The sequence below is a fragment of the Sus scrofa genome, chromosome 14 (assembly GCF_054392235.1).
Source record: "Sus scrofa isolate SSC_HxYL_T2T_F1_AM1 chromosome 14, Sscrofa_HxYL_maternal_Yorkshire_Landrace_v2.0, whole genome shotgun sequence".
Taxonomy (NCBI): Eukaryota; Metazoa; Chordata; class Mammalia; order Artiodactyla; family Suidae; genus Sus; species Sus scrofa.
Window position 1 is genome coordinate 149,642,932 of NC_139396.1, and position 22,866 is coordinate 149,665,797.

At 48.8% G+C, this 22,866-nt stretch overlaps 1 protein-coding gene across 3 annotated transcripts in view; it reads right to left on the bottom strand.

The window, feature by feature from the left end:
- Nucleotides 1–22,866, bottom strand: part of HSPA12A (heat shock protein family A (Hsp70) member 12A) — a 177,453-nt gene that overhangs the window by 112,676 nt on the left and 41,911 nt on the right. The gene's annotated exons all lie outside the window — the stretch shown is intronic.

Genomic DNA, 22,866 nt, shown 5'->3' on the forward strand with positions numbered 1-22,866 from the left:
CTCCCAGAGAGGGGACCCCAGGAACCCCGGCCCTGGTGCCATCCCTGTCCTCTCTAGGGCATCAAGGAACCCCCAGGCCCTAAGGACGAGTCCCCCCCCGCCACTCCTTACACTGACTCGAGAAGAGTTTCTGGAGTTCCCGTGGTGGCTAAGTGGTTAGCGAACCTGACTAGCATCCATGAGGACACAGGTTCAATCCCTGGCCTTGCTCAGTGGGTTAAGGATCCAGCATTGCTGTGAGCTGTGGTGTAGGTTGCAGACACAGCTCGGATCCCCCGTTGCTGTGGCTCTGGAGTAGGCCGGCAGCTACAGCTCTGATTGGACCCCTAGCCTGGGACCCTCCATATGCTGCCAGTATGGCCCTAAAAAGCCAAAAAAGCCAAAAAAAAAAAAAAAAAAAAAAAGAAAAGATGAGTTTCTGTTACTGACATCCAGAAGGGTCTTGGCCAGCACAGGACCACTAGCAAGTTCAAGGCCCCAGATGCTGATTCCAGAGCAGACCTGTCCTGGCTCTGGGAGATGTGTCCTGAAACTGCCATCATCCCCATTTCGGAGCTGGCTTTGGGGCTTGATTCTCCATTTCCACCCAGACCCTTCCCCATCCCACCCCTCCCGTCATCACAATGTTTGAAGCCTGGAGTGCGGGGCCAGGGGGGGCTTCCAGAGCAAGGACAGTGTCTGATGCCCTGTCAGGGTCCTGCCATGGGAGGGACGAGGACGGTCTGGCACAGACCTGCCTGCGGGGGTGGCAGGCGCAGACACGTGGGGCGAGCATGGGCACTGGGCCGCCCTGGCTGCTGGCAGGGCCTGGTGCTGGGCCAGAGTGATGGAGAAGCAGCCCCGCCTCCTCCTCCCTGGGCTCCGGGCCTGCTGCCCCTCGCCCAGGCCCCCCACCTCCCTGTGGCTTCCTGTAAGCCCCCCCTTCCCTGCAGGTGTCTGCAGGGCCCCCCTCGCACCCCACTCACCCCCAGCCTGGGAAACACACATCTTTGCTCTGATGTCCACCCCATCCTGCCCTCTCTCTCCCTGTCTCCCCCTGCCTTCCCTACACACACACACACACACACACACACACACACACACAAATAGCCACCTGCCCAACGAACACCATCCTCTCCTCCTTCCCCAGAAGTGGTCCCAGCCACCCCCAGCCTAAGCCTGGTGCACACGTGACCACCCCCCGCCCCCCACCAGGCCCTCGGCCCCAAGCCCTGGCCCCAGATCGGCCTTGCCCTTCCCCTCCCCCTCCCCCATCACCGACCAACAGGGCAGCTGGGAGGGACCCCATGGAGCACAGGCTGGCGGCACATCCCTCTCCCACCCAAGCCCCCTGCCCAGTCATGATGCCCCAGAAGCTCTAACTCCTGTCTCCCTGCCTCGCCCCCATCCTCTCCCCGAACCCTGGGCCCCAAAGTGCTGGCAGCCCCCTGAGGATGTATTCATGCTCATACATCCATGGCTTTCATCTCCCCAACAGGTGCCAGCTTATGCCCTCAGCGCTTCCCCAGCCCCTCTGCCAGCTCCTGTTCACCCGGGGGCTCAGCTTGGGACCTGCCCCAGGAGGTCCCAACGGTGCTGCCAGCTGAGTTACCTGTAGCCCCTTCTGCACTGTGTCACGCCCATCCCCACAGCCCCTGTCACACAGCACAGCCCTCTGAGGGCAGGCAGGCTGGCAGTCCCTGCCAAGACTCATGAAGTTCCCCTCACACGGAGGCCCCAGCCCTGGGTCGCTGCAGGTGGGAGGAGGGGATGCTGGAGCCGAGGCTTGTAGCGGATCTCAGCATGTGGGCACAGGTCAGGTTCAGGCCTCAGGGGGGACGTGTGAGGCCCAGGCGCACTCGGGGAGGCAGGGAAAGGGCAGGGAACAACATGTGGGGGGCCCAGGCCTCAACCTGGGGCTCAAGAGGGTCCTGCTTGAATTAAGACCAGCAGACGCACACATTTTTCTGGAGAAGATCCAGTGCTTCTGTCACAAAATCTCAAAGGGTCTGAGACCCAAGATGGGTCTAAACCACTGATCTCAAAGGGAAATATTTGTCCTCATCTACCACTAAAGACACACACAAACACTGAAATCAATGAGGGGTTTTTCACCTCTGCTAGTGGCCTTCACCGCTGCCTGCCCATTAAAATCTCCTGGAGGAATTAAGTGCCAGGGCCCAGCCCCCTCCCCAACACCTCCCCCCAACCCTGACAAACACAGAACCAGCCCATGCTGATTTAATCGCTCTGGGATATGGGATATGGCGTGGGCCCTGGCGTCTTGAGAACGCTCCCCAGGTAATTCTGACCTCAGTCAAGACTGAGAACTAGTGACCTGTCAAACTGGCCAAGGGCCTTCATGCAGGGATTGTCTCTCACGTTTGTGGGAGTGTAGACTGGTTCAAGAGGTCTTTGGAGAGCAATTTGGCAATGAAGGTTACAAGTGCCTGCACCCTCTGGCCAGCTGTTCCGCTTTTAAGAATTGAGCCTACAGCAGACTGTGCACCTGCGCTTAAAACTGTCAGCCTCAAAACAGTCACTGCCCTCTGCTCCTGAGAGCAAAAGACTAGAGAGAGCTCAAATGTTCCCTAAGAGGGATGGTTTAATCAACCATGGTGCATCCACACAGAAGAATACTCTATGGCCAGGAAGAAGGACCTGCAGCCCTCTGAACTGATGTGGGTTTCCGCCACCGCCGGCAAACGCAAACCAGGAGCCCAGCGGAGAGTTTCCTGGGTGAACACATCCCCGGCGCACTGCCATTTGCTTATGGACCCAGAATATCTGGGAGGACGCGCTTTGCCAACACCTCTAAGAAGTTACATGTTAGGGGAGAAAACTGGGAAGCCTGGCTGGACAGAGGGACAAGGTTTTCACGCGCTTCCCCTTTGTATTGTTTGATTTTTTTTTTTTTTTTTTTGGTCTTTTTGCACCCGTGGCATATGGAGGTTCCCAGGCTAGGGGTCTAATCTTAGGCTGCCTGCCTACGCCACAATGTGGGATCCGAGCTGCATCTGCAACCTACACCACAGCTCATGGCAATGCCAGATCCTTAACCCGCTGAGCGAGGCCAGGGATCGAACCTGCAACCTCATGGTTCCTAGTCGGATTTGTTAACCACTGAGCCACGAGGGGAACTCCTTGTCATAAATATGTATTACGTTCTCCAACAATTTAAGAGGGGAGAAAGAGAGAAGAATAGACAGCATTTTGGGACTAAGATGCAGAGGGGGCTGGTCAGAATGTAGGTGATTGCATGGCGGCGTGCTCTCAGCTGCAAATCAGTTTCACCCTCGTGTTGTGGGTGCAGGGCGGGGACGGTGGCCGGGGTGGGGAACTATAAGTCCCCCAGCTCAAGTCAGTCCCTGGAGGCAGAAGACCCTGGTGCATGTGGGGGTGCAGTGAGCGGAAAAGAGGGCTGTGGGGGCGGCTTGGAGTGAAGTGCGGCGGGAGGGAGGAGCTGCAGGCAAATCCCTTCCTCCTGCCACCCACCCCGCAACGGCGTTTAAAGAAAATTGCGTGTCATGGCACAAAGTGGAAGTCACAGGACATCTCATCTCTGCTCTGGCGGCGCAGAGATGACATCCTGCAAAATGCCAGACCCTGGCGAGCGGGGCGCGGAAGCGGGGAGCTTGCGCACAATGTCCTGCAAACACCGCCCTCTTGTGGTGCGGTCGGTGAACTGCGTTCAGGTCCAAAATCGCGCTGCTTATGTGATCCGAACTGGAGAAGGAAAAAATACAATTTAATTCTTAACTGAAAAGAAACACTCAATGAGAAAAGTAAAGATCCAAAGAAAAAACTCATGTTTTAAGTGCAGTGCATGAACCATCTTCCAGTGAACTCTTCTTCAAAAATAAAATAGCTTGAATTTTTCCCAAAAAGTATGTATTCAAATTCTGAATGGTAATAATATTGAAAAGCATTAAGGAGAAGAAACACCTGCAATCATTAGGTTGTGATCAAAGACTCCTGTTAGCATTTTAGTGCGCATCCCTCCACACTGGCTATAAATATATACACAAAAGAGAGCTATTCAAATTTAAATCAAAGCAACCATGCAACTCATGCTGTTTTGCAGGCCAACTTTTTTCCTCTCATGTGGACATCTGCACAATAAATACAGGCAAGATCGCCAATTTTAATGTTTTAAATTGTAAAAGTTGTGAAAATACACCCACAGAGTAACAAATGAAATATATACATATATATATATATATATATATATATATATATATATATATTAACCCATTAATAACAGACAAATTGAGTCAATAATGGTATATCCATCCAGAGGAATACTATGTAGCTGTTAATTTAATGTATTGATGTGGTTATATGTCAAAGATCATATAATGAAGTATACAATCTTTTGCAAAATTGCAAAAGCATGTGATCTAATTGCAAAATAACCTTGATTGTTATTTTGAATATTTGCAGAACTACTGTAGAGTATTTCTAGCACGACTTCAGCCTAAAAGAATATATGTGTATACATGTGTATACGTGTATGCCTGTATCTGAGAAGGAAATGTTGCTTGAAGGGCATTATTGAAACTCTCTTAGGAAATACGATTGGAAAGACAAAGAACATGTGAAAACTTGACCTTTCACTTTGTCTCTTCTGTATTGATGTTTTAAACTTTTTCAGATTCTTTTCCCATAGGTGTTACATGAGCATTATCCCTGATATTTCCTATCGACACATCACAGAGTGAGTTTGATGCCTGCTCTCTGCCCGACTGGGTTTTCTAAGCACCTAGAGTCTGTGTCTGGGTGGGGTGGCATCAACTCTGGCCATGCTTTGTAGCTCTGGAGGCTCTATTCTACCAGACTATGGGTCAAGTTCACTGGCTCTTTTAGCCCAGATGTCCCTTTTAATGTCTTGACTCCATTTATCGCCACACTTCCACACTTGCTCTCGTCCTCACTTTCCTGTGCTCACAGCTGCCAGGGTGAACCTTTCCTATCAGGCCTGCTCACACCCACCAGGAGCCTCACTCCCCACTGGAAATGAGCCAAAATCTTCACCATGGCCCCTGAGGAGCCCCACACCCTTTGGCCCATGGACCACTCCAACCTCACATCTTCCTCCCCCTCCTGCCCTCACTCTGCTCCAGCCACAATGGCCAGCTTGTTTTCCCTGACACTCCAAGCACATACCAGCCCCAGGACCTTTGCACTTGCTATTCCCTCTGCCTGGAATAGCATCCTCTAAAGACCTTCAAGCCTCTTCCTCGATACATCTGTATTTCAGCTCAAATGTTGCTTCCTCAGAGAAGCCCTCCTGACACCCTGCCTTAAAAGGCATCCCTCCCTTCCCAGACGCCATCTCCTTAGGCGGTTTCTCTTTCTTCCTAACCTTGAGACTGAATTTGACATCTGAGCACTCCTTTGCCTTTGGTGTTCCTCCCTAAGTTATAAGCTCCACGAGCAGGAAGCTGTCTGGTTGTCTTGTGCCTCCAGCACCCAGGACAGCGCCTGGCCCGTGTAGCCTCAGTAAAGTCCTGTCTCTTGAATGAATGACATGCTGGTAACACCTGGAAAAGTAAAGCTTGCATAGCTAAGAGAGGCTCTTTCTCTCCACTGCTCCAGAATGAGGTCAGGTGTGTTTAAATCATCTTCTCCATCTCGGTAGAGCCTTATCAGGAAAATCTGATGGAACAATTTGAATGCAACCATTTGGGAGAAAAATTGCAAATGGCTTATTATTCAGGAAAAATACTTTTCCTCCAAACCAGAGCAGCACATCCACCCCACATACTTGCTCCTTTAGAGAAAAATAGAAAGGTTAATATTGCCCCATCAGAGGAAAGGAGCCAATTAGCGAGACTGTGATTCAGAAGAAGAATAGAGGTTAATTGCTTGGAGTCCACATGTCTCAGATGCCTAATGCTATATCATTATTTTTTAGCTACATATTATTCATTTCATACACTTAAGTATTCCACCTTATTACTAATTAGTAATTCCTTATCCTTAAATTTTACCCAATTCAGGCTGTCATCAGAGGGCCCCTCGTTTTCCCCAAGATGTAAAAGAATTGTGGAGGAAGGGTTGGCACCTCCTATTCATTACCTGCCACCTCCCACCCCCACCAGCGTCCCCCAGGGTCACCTCTCCTCTTTCTCTGCCTGCTGGTTCTCCTGTCTCGGCTTCACTCGGACCCCAGGGCTTCCTCTCCATCTTCCACACCCAAGGCACGGTTCCGAAGCTTTGGGGCAAAAGATGCAAATTCTCCCTGCTCAGGGGACCTTGTTCTTTCGGAAAGGCCCGCAACTTGGCACCCTGGAGCTGTTAACAGATCGCTCTTTCCTGGGACCGTAATAATAATAGGAGCAACAATAATGACGATGGCTGTGGATGCCTTTTGAACATCTCTGTCTCAGGCACTGTGCCAATGAACTTTAACATGCGTGATTTGAATCCACATGGAGCAATGTACGTCCACATACATGGGTCATCTAAGCAAATGACTGGACCAAACACAGCTTCAGTTCTGCAAATACTCAGCCTGGGAGAGCTCCTAAGAAAGGAGTCTCCTCTTCCAGTTTTCTCCTCTGTCTGGCGGGTTGTCTGAGGCCACCTGTGTCCTGTCCCTAGAGGCCCCAGGGCTCTAGAAAGCCTTCAGAGCGCCCTGTTCCCTTGTGGCTGGTCTATTTGGGATTGAAACCATGCTCTTCACGAACATAAATGAGACATGAGTGAGAACTATCAGGAAGCCAAACAAGCCAGAGCCCCAGCCCTAACCTGGACTTGCTGGGAAGCAGAAATGCCGCCTTAGGAAATGACACTGTGTTAGGGGCTGACCCCCAAAGCAGAGCAGAATGATGAGACCTGCCACGTGGATGCCCTGTTCCTCCTGGCCACCGGGCAAAGATTTTTCTGACAAAATGAGTTGGTGGAGTCCCTGTTGTGTCTCAGCAGTAATGAACCCAACTAGGATCCACAAGGACACAGGTTCGATCCCCGGCCTGGCCTCACTCAGTGGGTTAAGGATCTGGCATTGCTGTGAGCTCTGGTGTACGTTGCAGATGCAGCTCAGATCCGGCATTGCTGTGGCTGTGGTGTGGGCTGGCGGCTGCAGCTCTGTTTTGACTCCCCGGCCTGGGAACTTCCGTATGCCGTGGGTGCAGCCCTGAAAAAAAAAAAAAAAAGAAAAGGAAGAAAAAAAAAAAAAGCTACGGGGTGCACCCCCTCTTTTTTTTTTACTTAACAGTCCTAGGCCATAAACCAATCATGTTTACTCAAAGACCAGATGGACATGTGTGCAAGAAATGAGAAAGACCATGCATATTTGGAAAAGAACCAAATAGAATCTTTAGAACTGAAAATTATGAAAGTTACAAACCTCCCAGGTAAGAGAATCCACCGTTAGAAATAAATCTGAAGAAGCTATCCATTGAGAATATAGAACTGAGAAAAAATATCCATCGAAGGGTAGGAACAGGGAAATATGAAAGGAGATGAAGAGTCAAAGAGCATCGCTCTGCTTCCTTTAGTTTAGGGGTTACCGTAAAAATTACAACGTGCTCACTTAATTTATCACAATCTAAAGATAATGAATACTTTTATCTGTAGGTGAGAAGTTCTACAAGGAAGGGAGAGTGAGATGGGACAACATAATGAAACCAAGCAGGCCCCTGGGGGGCTGCTTTCGCTCTTATGTGGCCCCCCATTTCTTATCTGTAGGAAATAGGCCTCATTCAGCCTCCATGACTTTCCCTGAGGCGCAAAGGGCAGGTTCAAACAGTGGCCAGTCAGAGAAGGGAGGGGACGCAGAGACCAGGGAGGAAAGGTCCAGAAACAATAGCGCAGCCTTGGGGTGGGGTCCTGGTTCCTCCACAAAGGATACCCAGAACAACAGCTTTGAGCTCTCCTGCAGAACTAAAACCCCCAACAAATGAAAGAGGCTAACTACTTGATGAAGCATTCTTCATTCCAGAAAGAAGGAGGCCCACTGGAACCTGTCCTGGGGCCACTACACACCAGCTGGAGGAAGAATCCAAGCTTGACTCTACCCTCATCTTTATCTGCTGCCCTATTTTCCACTCCCCAAACTATAACACCACCTCTTCTTCTCTCCCCAGGGAGGGGACAGTCTTTAATGTATGAGCCCGCTGTGGCCTCCTTTGCCTGGAAAAGCAGTAAAGCTATTTTTTTTTTTCTCCTTTGCCCCAAACTTGGTCTCCACATTTCCATTCAGCACCAGTAGACAGATGCCCGAGTTTGAGGGATAATAAGAGATAAGGGCTGAGACCCTTCCAGCACGGATGCGCACTGCCAACCCCTGGATGCCAAAAGCCCAGTAAATCCAAAAGCAGGAAAAACTAGAAGTCCATGCCCTGACACATCCTGGGGAAAGTGCTTAATAACAAAGACAAAAGGAAGATCTGAAATGCGGACAGAAGGAAAAGACAGAAGGTTTTCACCTGAACATGGACTGACAACGGACTCTTTACCAGCAAGAAGGAGAGATGGAGATATGACACAGTCCACGTGCTGGGAGAAAAATAACTGCATTTGCAAACCAACCAAAAAACAAAGAGAGTCTGCAACCAGCAAAACTCAGCAAAGAGAACTCCGAAGGATGCATTTCAGGCAGAAGGAAAGGGATGCCACTTTGAAGACCTAAGATGGAAGAAGGAATGAAATGCACGGAAATTTAAGCAAACATTGACTGCATAACACAAAAATGATAATGTCCTGTGGAGTTAAAGAAAGACAAATGGGAGTTCCCACTATGGTGCAACAAGAAAGGCAGTGTTGCTGGGAACTCCAACATTTACTGAGTTTTTATCAAGTACCAGGGACTCTTAGGAAATTTTACAAGCGATCTATTAATTCGAAGTATTCTACTAGGTACAACTTATTTAATATCCTCATAACAATGTGGTAAGACAGGAGCGATTATTATTCCCATTTTAGAAATGAGAATTTCTGGCAGATCATACTCTTCTATTATGTATTAATCTTTTTCTTTGCATCTCCTCCTCTTACTAAATAAATACATGTGTAAACTTTCTTTTCCTACTATAAATGGAAGACAACATTACATGTTCTTAAGTAAGAGGACAGTGTTTTAAAAAAATTGTTGAGGAGTTCCTGTCATGGCACAGTGGTTAACGAATCCAACTAGAAACCATGAGGTTTCGGGTTCGATCCCTGCTCTTGCTCAGTGGGTTAAGGATCCTCCGGCGTTGCCATGAGCTGTGGTGTAGGTCGCAGCCGTGGCTTGGATCCCGTGTTGCTGTGGCTCTGGCGTGGGCCGGTGGCTACAGCTCCAATTCGACCCCTAGCCTGGGAACCTCCTTAGGCCGTGGGAGTGGGCCTAGAAAAGGCAAAAAGACAAAAAAGACAAAAAAAAAAAAAACCTCAGTAAATGTTGGTTCTCATAATTGCATTTATAATAACTATTGCTTGAATGATGAGACTTTGAGGAACACTAATCCGATAAGGCTCCAAAGGTAAACTTTAGTGACAAACTCTGCAGGGAAAAGGCAAGTGGACAAGACGGGTTTTCGCGGCACCATCGTGCCCTCTACCACGCCCTCTGTCCCCCTAGAGCTTCTGGCTCTGAGCTCTGGGCCCCACGCTGGCCCCACCTAGGCTTTGGATTTCTCCTGCCTTGCCTTTCCCATCAAAACCAAGCTGGCCCAGAAGGTCTCACTGTGGCTCAGTGGTAATGAACCTGACTAGTATCCATGAGGACTCAGGTTGGATCCCCGGCCTTGCTCAGTGGTTTATGATCTGGCATTGAGCTGTAGTATAGGTCACAGACCCGGCTTGGATCCAGCATTGCTGTGGCTTGTGGTGCAGGCCAGCAGCTGCAGCTCCAACTCAACCCCTAGGCTGGGAACCTCCATATGCCACAGGTGCTACCCTAAAAAGACAAAAACGAAACAAAACAAAACACCCAAGCTGGCCCAGATGCTGACATTCACATCACGGAGCCCAGCCTCTGGCTCATGGGGTTTAGGATGTTGCCTCTCCCCCAAAATCTTTGTTTAAAAGGGCAAAAGCCTTTACCAGCTGAAGAGCAGGATAGAGATTTGAGGGTGAGCCTCCCAGTCTGTGGGCATCTCCAAGAGGGGACACCTTTAGCCCTGCCCACCCTCTGCTTGCGGTGGACGCAGGGTCCCTAAACCTGAGGGTAATTGGCCTTTATAACTTGACAAGAGTGATGTCTTTGGGTGTTTGATGGTTTTTCACACCAGGAAGAATTCCAGTCTGTCATCTTCAAACTCTAATTGTATCGCTTCTCCCTCCCTTTCAAACATGACTAGCAGAGATACGGGGAAGTTTCCCCACTGCAATGATTTTATTTTCCCTGAAAGACTGTTCTTGCTCCTCAGCACCTAATTCTTAAGGTCCTGGAAGGAAATCCTCAAGGAAGTGAAAGCCACCAGGGCGGCCTGGATTTCCTATTTCCATACACAGCAGCGGGCTGACAGCACCGACTCTCTGCGGCCACCAGGGGGAGCTCCAGCTTTCCCGTTGGCGCCCAGCGCCCCGCTGCCCAGCGTGCCTCGCCCTTCTGCGAGCTGAGTGGCCTGTGGATCTGAAAACTGTTAAACACACAGGACAGGTCTATGTGAATCCTCTCCACTTCCACTTCTCGGCTGTGCACAGGGCTGCCAGGGCCTCACTGAGGGCTGCTTCTGCCTCAGTCTGATGGGGTGGGGGTGGGTAGTGCAAGGGTTCCAGGACGAGTCAGACACGTGGGTCACTTGTCAAAGCCAACACGTGCTATCGCCCCAGCACCTGCGTGTGTGGAAGTGGTGTCACAGGGACACACACCACATCACCCCGTGGAGGCATTGAGGCGGGAAATCGTCATCTCCCTCTAAGGCCAGACCAGGGGAACGCTTCCCAGAGGACCAGAGGGGACATAGGGCTTTAGCCAGGAGCCCCGGCAGAAGGACACTCTCAGCAGGGGGCACAGGTGGGGCAGACCCAGCACTAGGCCATGTGGATGATTCTGGAGCGAGGGGTGGTAGAGGCAGGACCAGATCAGCAGAGTCTTCTAAGCCAGGCTAAAGCATCTGGCTCTCATGCGGGAGTGGACCTTCCAGGGCTTTCTGCAGGGGAATGACATGAGCAGGCTGCTCTTCTGCAGGGTAGAAGGTGGATGGTCAGGGCAGGGAGGTGAGGGAAGGAGCAGGAAGCCCAGTTAGGAGGTGGCTAATTTTATATGGCACCATGGGGACCAAACAACTGGACTGGTTTGCCCAGAAATGAGGGGATTCCCAGGACTCCAAACATTCAGTTTTAAGACCCGGAAAGTCCCAGGCAAACTGGGACAAGTTGGTCACCCTATTAACCACTAGCCACTAATCAGCGAAGTCCTTCCCTTAACCTCACATAACCTTACTTCTCTCACTTTCGATCGCAGTGCAGACTGGCGAATTTCTAATGAGTTTTAGGAACTGAGCATCATCTTGCAACAAAACCTCACACAGAAACTCAGTGTAGGAAACGCTCCAAGGCAGAGCCACTTAGGCTGAAATGGGGGATGGGAGGGGGATTTGATCCCCGCCCCCCCCCCTTTCTCTGCAGGCTCCCCCTTTGCCTCTGCAAACCACAGCCACCTCCAGGGGCCGCTGACTGCCCCCCCCAAAGCTTTATGACTCTACATTTATTTACTGAACTGAAAACTCAACTGAACTCAAATCAATGTCTTGATTGAAGTGCAGGCTATACTAAAGATGGGAATTTAAACCTACTTTAAAATTGGTCAATCTTTTTTTTTTTTTTTTTTTCCAGCCTCCCTGCCACACATGGAGTTCCCAGGCCAGGGATCAGACCCAAGCAGTAGTTGCCACATATGCTGCAGCTGGGACAATGCCTGATCCTTAACCCACCGTGCTGGTGTGCTGGGCTGGGGATCAAACCTGTGCCCCAGCGCTCCCAAGATGTGGCTGATTCCACTAAGTTCCACCACTGATCCCGCTGCGCCACAGCGGGAACTCCTGGTCCCTCTTTTTGAACTGGGATGAAGTCCATATTGTTTCCCTAGTTAACATCTTGGAGTAACAAGCGCCCATGAACTGACCTTCACTCAAACTGTCACTTCCTTCTGCTCGAGTCCTTTGCTAGGGCCATTCTCTGCAGCCTGGGCCAGCAGGCACAATGCCCCCTCACTGCTGGCATTCGCTGGGCCTCACATCGCCTTTGGGGGCCTGACTGCCTCTTCCCACAGCCTGGTCAGGAGCCCCCACCTCTCACCCAAGCTGTCTCCTCCCCCACTCTCACCCCTCCCCCTGGTGTATCTAGAATTTTTCACTGTCCTGGGCTTGAAGTCATCTATTCCTGGCCATGGACTGGATTGGGTATGACCCCCAACCCAGGCCCCTGGCCATCTCTGAGCCTCGACTGGCCTTTGTCCCCCTCATAGCTCAGCCCCGTCTGCCTCTTCCTTTGCTCACCTCCCAGCCTGTTCAAGGCGATGCTCATCCACTAGACAGCATCTTTGGGCCCAAGTGGTGGATTGAACATTGCATTTGGAAGCAGGAGATGTGAGTTCATGTTCTAGCTTCCCACATAACACTGGGTGACCTGAGCAAACACACACACACACACACACACACACACACACACACACACACACACAGCCTTGCCTCTGTTCTCAGAAGGCCAACTGAACAGAAAGGGGTCTAGAAATTCCCGACAGAGAACATCAAACCTCTCAGCTTCCAGAAATCTCAGAATGCGCTGCCCCGCCCTCCAGCGGCTGCCCCACTTGCCGGGTCCACACTGCATTGTAAAGATCCCTTTGCTTGTCTGTCCCTTGTCTAGACTGCCAACTCCATGAGGGCAAGGACTTGTCTTTTCCTTCTGCCTCCAAGTGCTGGACATGGAGTTAAGTGCTCAGGCTCGTGTTTAATGAATGACTGGCTTCCGTTCAGACAGACATAGGAACTGAGAATTTATTATGGGCAGGGCACTGGTCCAGGTGCCAGAAATACAGCAGTGAAGAGACAGACAAAAATCTCTCCCCACAGAGGCTTATAGATCTCCTGGGCAGATGCGAAAGTGGGCGGGTGCAGGTTTTTTGTGGCCGTGGCTTGGTTTGGTTTGCCTTTTCCCATGGCGTCTATCAGGAAATCTGCTTCCTCCTACGCTCATTCCATTTCTCCTTCCTAATTACCCGCAATGGAAGAGAATGAAACAGGAACCCACTCCTCCCAGAAAATGAAAGCAAGGAAGCGGATACCCGTGGGCGACCGGGTTTTTGCTAATAGAGGGCTCCAGGGTGGAGCTGGGGAGGGCTCTGGCTCCATAGTAGCCCAGTCCATTCCCCCAGCGACAAGATGGTTCTGAAAGGAAGCCAGAGCTTGCTGTAGAGACCCCGGCCTCCCACCCACTCGCCCCCAGTTCTGACAGCTGATGACCCCCACCCCAGCTGGCTCCAGCAGACGCTGCTCACAGAGGCTTGAGGGAGCGTCACCCAATTACAGGCCACTGTCACAAAAGGGTTAGACTGGGCAAGTTCAAGCATCCTCTGCAGTTCCTGAGCTCCCTCTGTGTCCTGAGAGCCGGGGTCTTGGCTCAGCATGAAAACCTGGTGCTCACTTCTGGGAACTGAGGTCTACTTTTAAGGGTGAGAGATTTTTATTCGGTCTCTTTTTGGTGTTGACTTTGTCCGCAGCATATGAAAGTTCCCCGGCCAGGAATTGAATCCACGCCACGCATCAACCTGAGCCGCTTCAGTAACCACACCCGGATCCTTAATCCACTGTGCCATCAGAGAACTCCAAGAGGATTTTTTTGTCTGTTGTTTTTTTTTGTTTGGGGCCGCACCTGGGGCATGCGGAAGTTCCGGGGCCAGGGATCAAACCAAGTCACATCGGTAACCCGAACCACAGAAGTGCCAACTCCAAATCCTTAACCACTAGGCTACCAGGGAACTCCAAAAGAGAGTTAGGAACTTCCCTGCACTGCCCAGCTTTGCAACAACCCCTCCCGCACCCACTGGGTGCCCCAGAGCTTTTGCTCTTTCTGTCTTTTTCTTCAATGCCAGCGGAGACCAAGAAATTGACAAATGACTTACATTCCACTTCCAGGACTGACTTCTTAGCTGGAGGAGGCAAGGTGATTTTCAGAGGTGATTTACATGGTGTATGTTGCCTTGGCCACACTCCAGGCTGCCCTGGTAAGTGATGCCCATGACCTAATAGGTCACACACCTGCACCATCACTTTCTCCATTCAAATGGAAGCTCTCATGAAGACCCCATTTGGGTGCACAAAGTAAGAGTACCATCGAAATATACAGCCTTGATACAGAGGGTTAAGAATCCGGCATGGTCACTGCTGTGGCTCAGGTCGCCGCTGTGGCGTGGGTTTGATCCCCAGCCTGGGAACTTCTGCATGCTATGGGCATGGCCAAAAAGAAAAAAATATATACAGCCTTGAATTTTTTTACATTTTACTCTTAATACACCAGAGCTGCAATGAGGGGGTGGGGTGGGGAGGATGATGAGACAAAGCAGATACGGTTCAAAAATCACACTTCCTTGCCCAGGACACTGCCTGTCGATTATCTGCTCTGACTCTCTTTTTGTCTGTTTCAGAGAAATATAAATCGTGGTTCAATTCCACCAAATAAACAAGCTGTGTTTTAAAAGTCCACAAAACCTACAGTTTTACAAAGGCTTGATCTGGTTGACTCTACATTGATTTCAACACTTCCATTTCCAGTTTAATGTTGCGTTCCTTTCATCAAGAACAAAGGTACTCAATAATGGCTTGATTCTAAGTGAATGGACTCAGTATGAAAACATAAGAAACACAGCACTCATATTAATTGTCTTCCTTTTTAAAACAAAATGAGATGGCATGTTTTACTTCTCAAAAATTAATTGCCCCTAAAGTTTTCATACACACCTCTAAAGCGTTCAGGATGAATAATCGTGCTGCAAACGGAAAACCCACCTTGAGGTTTCACCTCAATACACAACAGAACCAGTGTGCTTGCTGAGGTCAGAAGGTTGTCCTAGGTTTGGTTTTTTTGGTCTTTTTTTTTTTGGTCTGTATAGGGCTGCACCCGCAGCATATGGAGGTTCTCAGGCTAGGGGTGGAATCGAGCTGCAGCTGCCAGCCTATGCTGCAGGCACAACAACAACAACAACAACACAGCCACAACAACAACACAGCCATAACAACACAGCCACAACAACACAGCCACAACAACACAGCCACAACAACACAGAATCAGACACAAACAACAAACAACACAACAACAACACAGCCACAACAACACAGAATCAGAGCCATGTCTGTGACTTACACCGAAGCTCACAGCAACGCCAGAGTGAGCAGGGGCCAGGGATCAAACCCGCGTCCTCATGGATACTAGTCAGTTTCATTACTGATGAGCCACAACAGGAACTCCTGTGGCGTGGTTTCAATCCCTAGCCAGGGAACTCACACATGGAGTGTAGCCAAAACAAACAAACAAACAAACAAAAACAGAAAAACTGGAGAAACCCAAATAAGGTTTAGTTAACAGTATTGTGCCAATGTCAATTTCCTGGTTTTGATAACTCTGCCGTGGTGATAAAAGAGGCTAATATCTTTGGGGGGACTGGGTGACAGGTACACTGGTTACACTAATCTTGTGTACGATCAATGGTGGGACTACGTTCACATTTCTATATGAGACTAAAATTATTTCAGGAGTTCCCAATGTGGCACCGTGGGTTAAGAATCTGACTGCAGCAGCTCGGGTCCCACTCGCAGCTCAGATTCAGTGTCTACCTGGGAAACTTGCATGTGCCATGGGTGCGGCCATAAGAATAAATAAATTCAATAAATGAATAAATAAAATTATTTCAAAGCTGAACATTTTTAAAGGTGTGGGCTGAGGAGATGCATTTAGCCACCGTGCTGAGGGTGTAAACTGGCAGGTGTTTCAGGAGAAGAATATGGCAGTGTCCATCAAGATGTAAAATGTACAAATCCAGCAATTCTACTTCTAGGAATCCAGCTCACAAAATTACTTGCACATGTTAACATGGAAGTTCTTTGCAGCACTGTTTAGAAGAAAGAAAGAAAGAAAGAAAGAAAGAAAGAAAGAAAGAAAGAAAGAAAGAAAGAAAGAAAGAAAGAAAGAAAGAAAGAAAGAAAGAAAGAAAGAAAAAGAAAGACAAAGAAAGAAACTAATAAACTAAACCTCCATGAATAGGGGGAAAGTCAATGTGGAATGCCTATACCATTTAACGCTGTGCAAGCATTAAAAAAATAAAGCAGCTGAACACAAAGCTATCTGCAGTGCAGCTTTAAGTACAAAATCGGTCACAAAATAACATGGATATGAGTAGGAAGAGCCTATTTGCCTAAAATCTTATTTATGTGTACACACTGTACATGGTTGTATAAGCATGGAGCATGTCTGAAATGATGCACCCTAACCCGTTTACAGTGATTGCTTCTGAAATGGGAAGTTCTTAGTCTCGGTTGGTAAGTCAGTTTCACTTTGAAATACATTACAGTGAAAATGCGTCGCTTTTAACATAGGAACAACAGACCTTAGAAACATAAAAGAAAAAAAAAATCCCTACTGGCTGCCTCCATCACCCATCACTGGACCCTTGCCCATGAGAGACTCCAACATCCTGTTTGCAGCCATGGACCTACAGAGCTTCCTGTGGGAGGAATTGGACACGTGACTCGCTTCGAAAATGGAACGTGAGCAGATGAGACTTGGGCAAGGTCTGAGCACATGTTTTGCGGATTTTTTTTTTGTTTGTTTTCTGTTTTTGTTTTTGTTTAGGGCCACACACAAGGCATATGGAGGTTCCCAGGTTAGGGGCTGAATCATAGCCGCTGGCCTATGCCACAACCATAGCAAAGCAGGATCCAAGTGGTGCCTGTGACCTACACCACAGCTCAAGGCAATGCCGGATCTTTAACCTACTGAGCGAGGCCAGGGATCGAATCTACATCCTGATGGATACGAGTCAGATTCGTTTCCACTGAGCCACCACAGGAACTCCTGAATAGAAGTTTCAAGTCACTGTCTGGTTCCACCAGCTCTGTGGCTTTTTTTTCTTCATGTGTCCTGGGCAGCAGCTGCTCCTTCAGCCTGGAACCCAAAACGAAGACACATGTATCGGCCACAGCCAACTGGCAAATGCCATGTAACAGGGGGGTGAGAAATAAACCATCATGCAGGAAGCCACTGAGATGTGGGGATGCTTGTTACACAGCCTTACCTCATGAAAGCTAATAGATGAGATAAAGGCACCCCCCCCAAAAAAAAATGAGGGAACTGATAAGGAGCTGGTGTGTGTTGATTGAGGGTGTATTATGTGAAGAACTTATACTTGAGGTAAGAGGCACAAGGTTGGGGGGTTAGGGGGAAGCAGAGGGAATGTAAGAAACATGCACACTGTAGGGGATCGGAACCTGCCATCCCAAAATACGCTTCTTTCATATAAAGATTATTTTGAGTTGGAGGCAAGTGAGAATCAGCAGATGTAGAAAGATGCTTTATCTGACAAAACTTCCAGAAAATGGGGATGGCCATAAATCCCCACTCCTGGGGAAGCTTTATGGCCATGGAGAAAAAGGAAAGTTGGCTCTGAAATGGACCTGCACAAACAACTTGGACTTCATTACCTGCCCTTGGAAAGCTAAAACCCTTTTCATGTGTCTTTTTTTTTTTTTCCTTTCTTTTTAGGGCTGCACCTGCGGCATATGGAGGTTCCCAGGCTAGGGGTCCATTCGGAGCTGGAGCTGCTGGCCTACACCACAGCCACAGCAACACTAGATCAAGCTGCATCTTCAACCTACACCGCAACTTGCAGCAACAGCAGATCCTTAACCCACTGAGCGAGGCTAGGGGTCAAACCCACATCCTCATGGATGCTAGTTAGGTTCTTATCCCACTGAGCCACAACAGGAACTCCCCTTTTCCAATGTCTTGTCACTTCTCTACAAACGTGTTGTTCTTGGCAAAGGTGCTCGGGAAGCCCAAGTTCTAACCACCCCTTTGAGTTACTCATCCTGAGGCTTCTCCAGAGTGAGGCACTGCACCCTTTATAAACTGCTCTTTCTCCTGTTGGTCTAATTGAACAAGGCCCTGCTTGGAGAACCTGGGAGGGTGGAAGGAAAAGGTTTTTTCTGGCCCTACAAGATCATCTATTTGGAAGATGATGCTCGCACAGAGAGATGCCCACACACTGGCTTGGGGCCAGGGCAGTGAGGACAGCCTGCCACTGCGGAGGGGAGGAGGCCCATCGGGGTAGGAGGGAGATTCTGGAGATGGGCCAAGTTTCAGGTTCAGCATCTAAAGCTCACACATAGTAACAGGGCTGACTGGGGCATTCTAATAAAGCATGAAAGCCATCAGCAGCCGTATACTCACCCTCTCCTTCAAACCAGAGGTTGCAAGAAAACACCCACCACCTAGAGATCCTGTGTGGTGCCTTTTGTTGCTGGGACATGTACTCTCCATACCGAGTTCTGTGTCAACTGGAAATGAACTGTATTTCCAGAAACCAGCGGTTTCGTGTTGGAACAAAGCCCATCTTGGTGCAAAATGCATTCCCTTAAAGGAAACAAAGGGCCATGAGCTAGAAGAAGGTATAAATACCAAGTTTGCCCATCGCCTCTTCTTGCGGCGCGTTACCACGGCTCACTCATAATCTGCTTCGGACACACAGGTCACTTGCAATTCTCTTCTCCAAATCTGGACCTTTCTGTTTAAAATCTTGCCCCCTCCCCTTTTCGAAAATGACACAAGGAAGTCATGACTAGCTTTCCTGGGTAAAAGATGCAGACCCATAAGTACGTCTAGCAAAATGTGCAAGTCCCTTGACCAGGAGCCTCTGCCCTCTCCTGGGCGACACACACACACTTGCCAGCTCTTTGCTGTGAGCATTTGCTCACCTAGGGGCACACATGCATTCACACAGCCTTTGTTTTTTGCTGTTTGTTTGTTTGTTGTCCTTTTAGGGCTGCACTCACAGCATATGGAGGTTCCCAGGCTAGGGGTCGAATCAGAGCTGTAGCCGCCATCCTACGCCACAGGCACAGCAATGTGGGATCTGAGCCACATCTGTGACCCACACCACAACTCACAGCAATGCCTGATCCTTAACCCACAGTGGGAGGCCAGGAATCAAACCCGTGTCCTCATGGATACTGGGGGCTGGGGGGTTGGTTCCCACTGAGCTGGGACAGACACTCCCACACAGCCTTTGTTTGCTTCCCTCCCCGCCTTTCCCTTCCTCGACACCACCCCCCAAAGAGGAAGCACGTCTGCAACTTCCTCTTAAGCCACAGACACCCTTCTTTTTCTCTGCCTCGCCATTTCTAGGACTGGCTTCCTGAGGATTTGAATGTATCTCCTGGTCTGTTTGCGATCTTTAGCTACCATGGATGCTAAATTCCCAAAACACCCCCAAATGCTGGCTTCTGCCGGGGATACCTGGGGTAAGAAGGACCAAGGCTGGGTTTGCCAGGAAGTTAAGCCAGCCTGGGGGAGAAAAGGTGGCCCCAGACTCCGCATCCTGTGATTTGAGGGCTTGGGCCTTGGGGGCGCAAAGCTCGGGGTGTCTGTAGGTCCAAGTTTCCAGAAGGGGCTGGAGAGCCCTCATCTTGGATGGGGTCTGCCCTCCCTGGGAGTCCCAGCTGACTGTCCTGTGGTCTTCCTACCCTCACAGCCCCCCAGGGGGCTCCCGCCCCCCACCCTGCACCCCCAGGCCTGTCCCCCTCCCCAGCCCCCGGCCCAGGCCACAGCAAGACCTCTTTGCTCCGGCACGTGGAACGTTTGTGGGAAGAAGTGTTCCCGTGTGTTCCCATGCAACCAAATCAAGTGTGTGTGTAGGTGTTCTGTGTTTTTACAAACTCTCCTCCTTGGTTGTTATAAGATTAAGACAATTTTCGCCCTCAGTAAATGCTTCCCTTCAAAACCACTGGAAGCACATAATTCACCAGCCCATTTGCTGCTTCTATTTTCTTAGGGCTGGAAGGAAATCGTGATTGCAGGGCCTGTTTCCTTCCAAAGAGGCCAGGGCTGAGCAAGAGATGGACAGGAAGCAGTCGTGTTTCAATGACAGCACTGATCAATGTTTCATTTATTTTGAAGTTCAGAAAAGATAGCTGTGCATCATGGGTCCTTCAGGAAGGCAGGGATAGTGGGGTTTGGGGTAATTACTCTCTTATCCTCAGTAAATTTAATGGACACTTTCATTAAAACTGCAGGGCATTTTAAGGGAGTTCTACTCCTATTTTAAAACTATAGTTGAGGATTTTTTTTTTTTTAATGCCTGGATCATTTTTGCTGCTGAGAAATCTAAACATTGTAGAGACAAGGCACGTTTTCTTTGCCTTGACAATGACGGGGAATTCACTCACACCTGAGGACCACAGACACATTACTTAAAATCACAAGGGATTTCAAGGAAAAACATACACGCAAGGAGAAAATGGAAAAGCTGGCCCCGCTGATGTGAGGGGGTGGATACCAACTTGGGTTTGTCCTTGAAAAAAAAATTCACCTGTCACTGATCAACGGTGCCAGTTTGCCAGCATGCGATTGAAAAAGCATTCCTGCTGGCTGTAAACGGCGCCGTTTACGTGACTGTTTACATAATTACACAGCGAAACATTGCAATCTTTTGGATTTAATACATGTTTTAACAAGCCCTTCAACTACAGTGTAGGCTTCTATAATCAAATCAAGTCTTTTCAATTAAAACACAATTAGAAAAGGTGTCACGGCATCACTGTTCCACTCTGCCGCATGAAAAGACTCAAGAATCGCTTGGCTGGAAATCTGAGCTAAGTTATTAAAGACGCCTGAGCTTAAATGCCACGTCAAACCACCAGGGAGGACGCCCAGGCTGTGGGGTCCTGCAGATCATCAGCCTCAGGCCATTTCTTTGTGATCAACTGACATCAGCAGATAAAAACTCAGGGCTGGAGTTCCCATGGTGGCTGAGCGGTAATGAATCTGGCTGGCATCCACAAGGACTCAGGCTCCATCCCTGGCCTCGCTCAGTGGGTGAAGGATCCGGTGTTGTCATGAGCTATGGTGTAGCTTGCAAATGTGGCTTGGATCTGGTGGTGCTGTGGCTGTGGGGTAAGCCAGCAGCTGCTGCTCAATTTGACCCCATAGCCTGGGACCTTCCGTATGCCAAGGTGCAGCTCTACAAAGGCCAAAAAACAAAAAGACAAAACCAAAAACAAAACCCTCATGGCTGCCTAGAGAGCTTGAAGGTTGTGTCTCTGAGCTCAACCCCTAGGTGCCAGCCAGTATTGCATGGGTCGGAGTGGTGGGCCCAGGGCTACCAGAGAAACATGCACCTCGCCCTGGCATTAGTTAACAGCATCATGGGATTCTAGAGGTATCAGCATCATGGGATTCTTTAGGCATCACTTCACCTCACTGCTGCACTTTAGAGATAAAACAGGGGCTCATGGATGATACTGTAAGCCCTCCGTATCCTTGGGTTCTACAGCAGCAGATTCACTCCATAACAAATAGAAAATCTGGACAGCTGCATGCAAAGCAATGAAACTAGAACACGCCCTCACACCATGCATGAAAATAAGCTCAAAGTGGCTGAAAGACTTAAATATAAGACAAGACACCATCAAACTCCTGGGAGAGAACACAGGCAAAGCATTCTCTGACATCAACGTCATGAATATTTTCTCAGGTCAGTCTCCCAAGGCAACAGAAATAAGAGCAAAAATAAACCCATGGGACCTAATCAAACTGACAAGCTTTTGCACAGCAAAGGAAACCAAAAAGAAAACAAAAAGACAACTTTCAGAATGGGAGAGAAAATAGTTTCAAACGATGCAATGGACAAGGGCTTAATCTCTAGGATACACAAGCAATTTATACAACCCAACAGCAAAAAAGCCAATCAACCAATGGAAAAATGGGCAAAAGACCTGAGTAGACCATTCTCCAAGGAAGATATACAGATGACCAACAAGCACATGAAAAAATGCTCAACATCCCTGATTATTAGAGAAATGCAAATCAAAACTACCACAGGATACCACCTCACACCAGTCAGAATGGCCATCATTAATAAGCCCACAAATAACAAGTGCTGGAGAGGGTGTGGAGAAAGGGAACCCTTCTGCACTGTTGGTGGGAATGGAAGCTGGTACAGCCACTATGGAGATCAGTATGGAGATACCTTAGAAAACTATACATAGAACTACCACATGACCCCGCAATCCTACTCTTGGGTGTATATCCAGACAAAACTTTCCTTAAAAAAGACATATGCACCCACATGTTCATTGTAGCACTATTCACAATAGCCAAGACATGGAAACAACCCAAATGTCCATCAACAGATGATTGGATTAGGAAGATGTGGTGTATATATATATGTGATGGAATACTATTCAGTCATAAAAAAGAATGACATAATGCCATTTGCAGCAACATGGATGGAACTAGAGACTCTCATCCTGAGTCAAATAAGTCAGAAAGAGAAAGACAAATACCAGATGATATCACTTATATCTGGAATCTAATATACAGCACAAACGAACATTTCCACAGAAAAGAAAATCATGGACCTGGAGAATAGACGTGGCTACCCAGGGAGAGAGGGAGGGAGTGGGAGGGATTGGGAGCTTGGGGTTAACAGATGCAAACTATGGCTCTTGGAATGGATTTACAATGAGATCCTGCTGTATAGCACTGAGAACTATGTCTAGATACTTACATCACAACACAACGATGGGAGGAAAAAGTATGTATACATGTATGTGTAACCTGGTCCCCATGCTGTACAGCAGAAAAAAATTTAAAAAAAAAAGAAAGAAAGAAAATACTTGGGGAAAAAATTCTAGAAAGTTCCCCAAAGTGAAACTTGAATTTGCTGCACAATGGCAACCATTT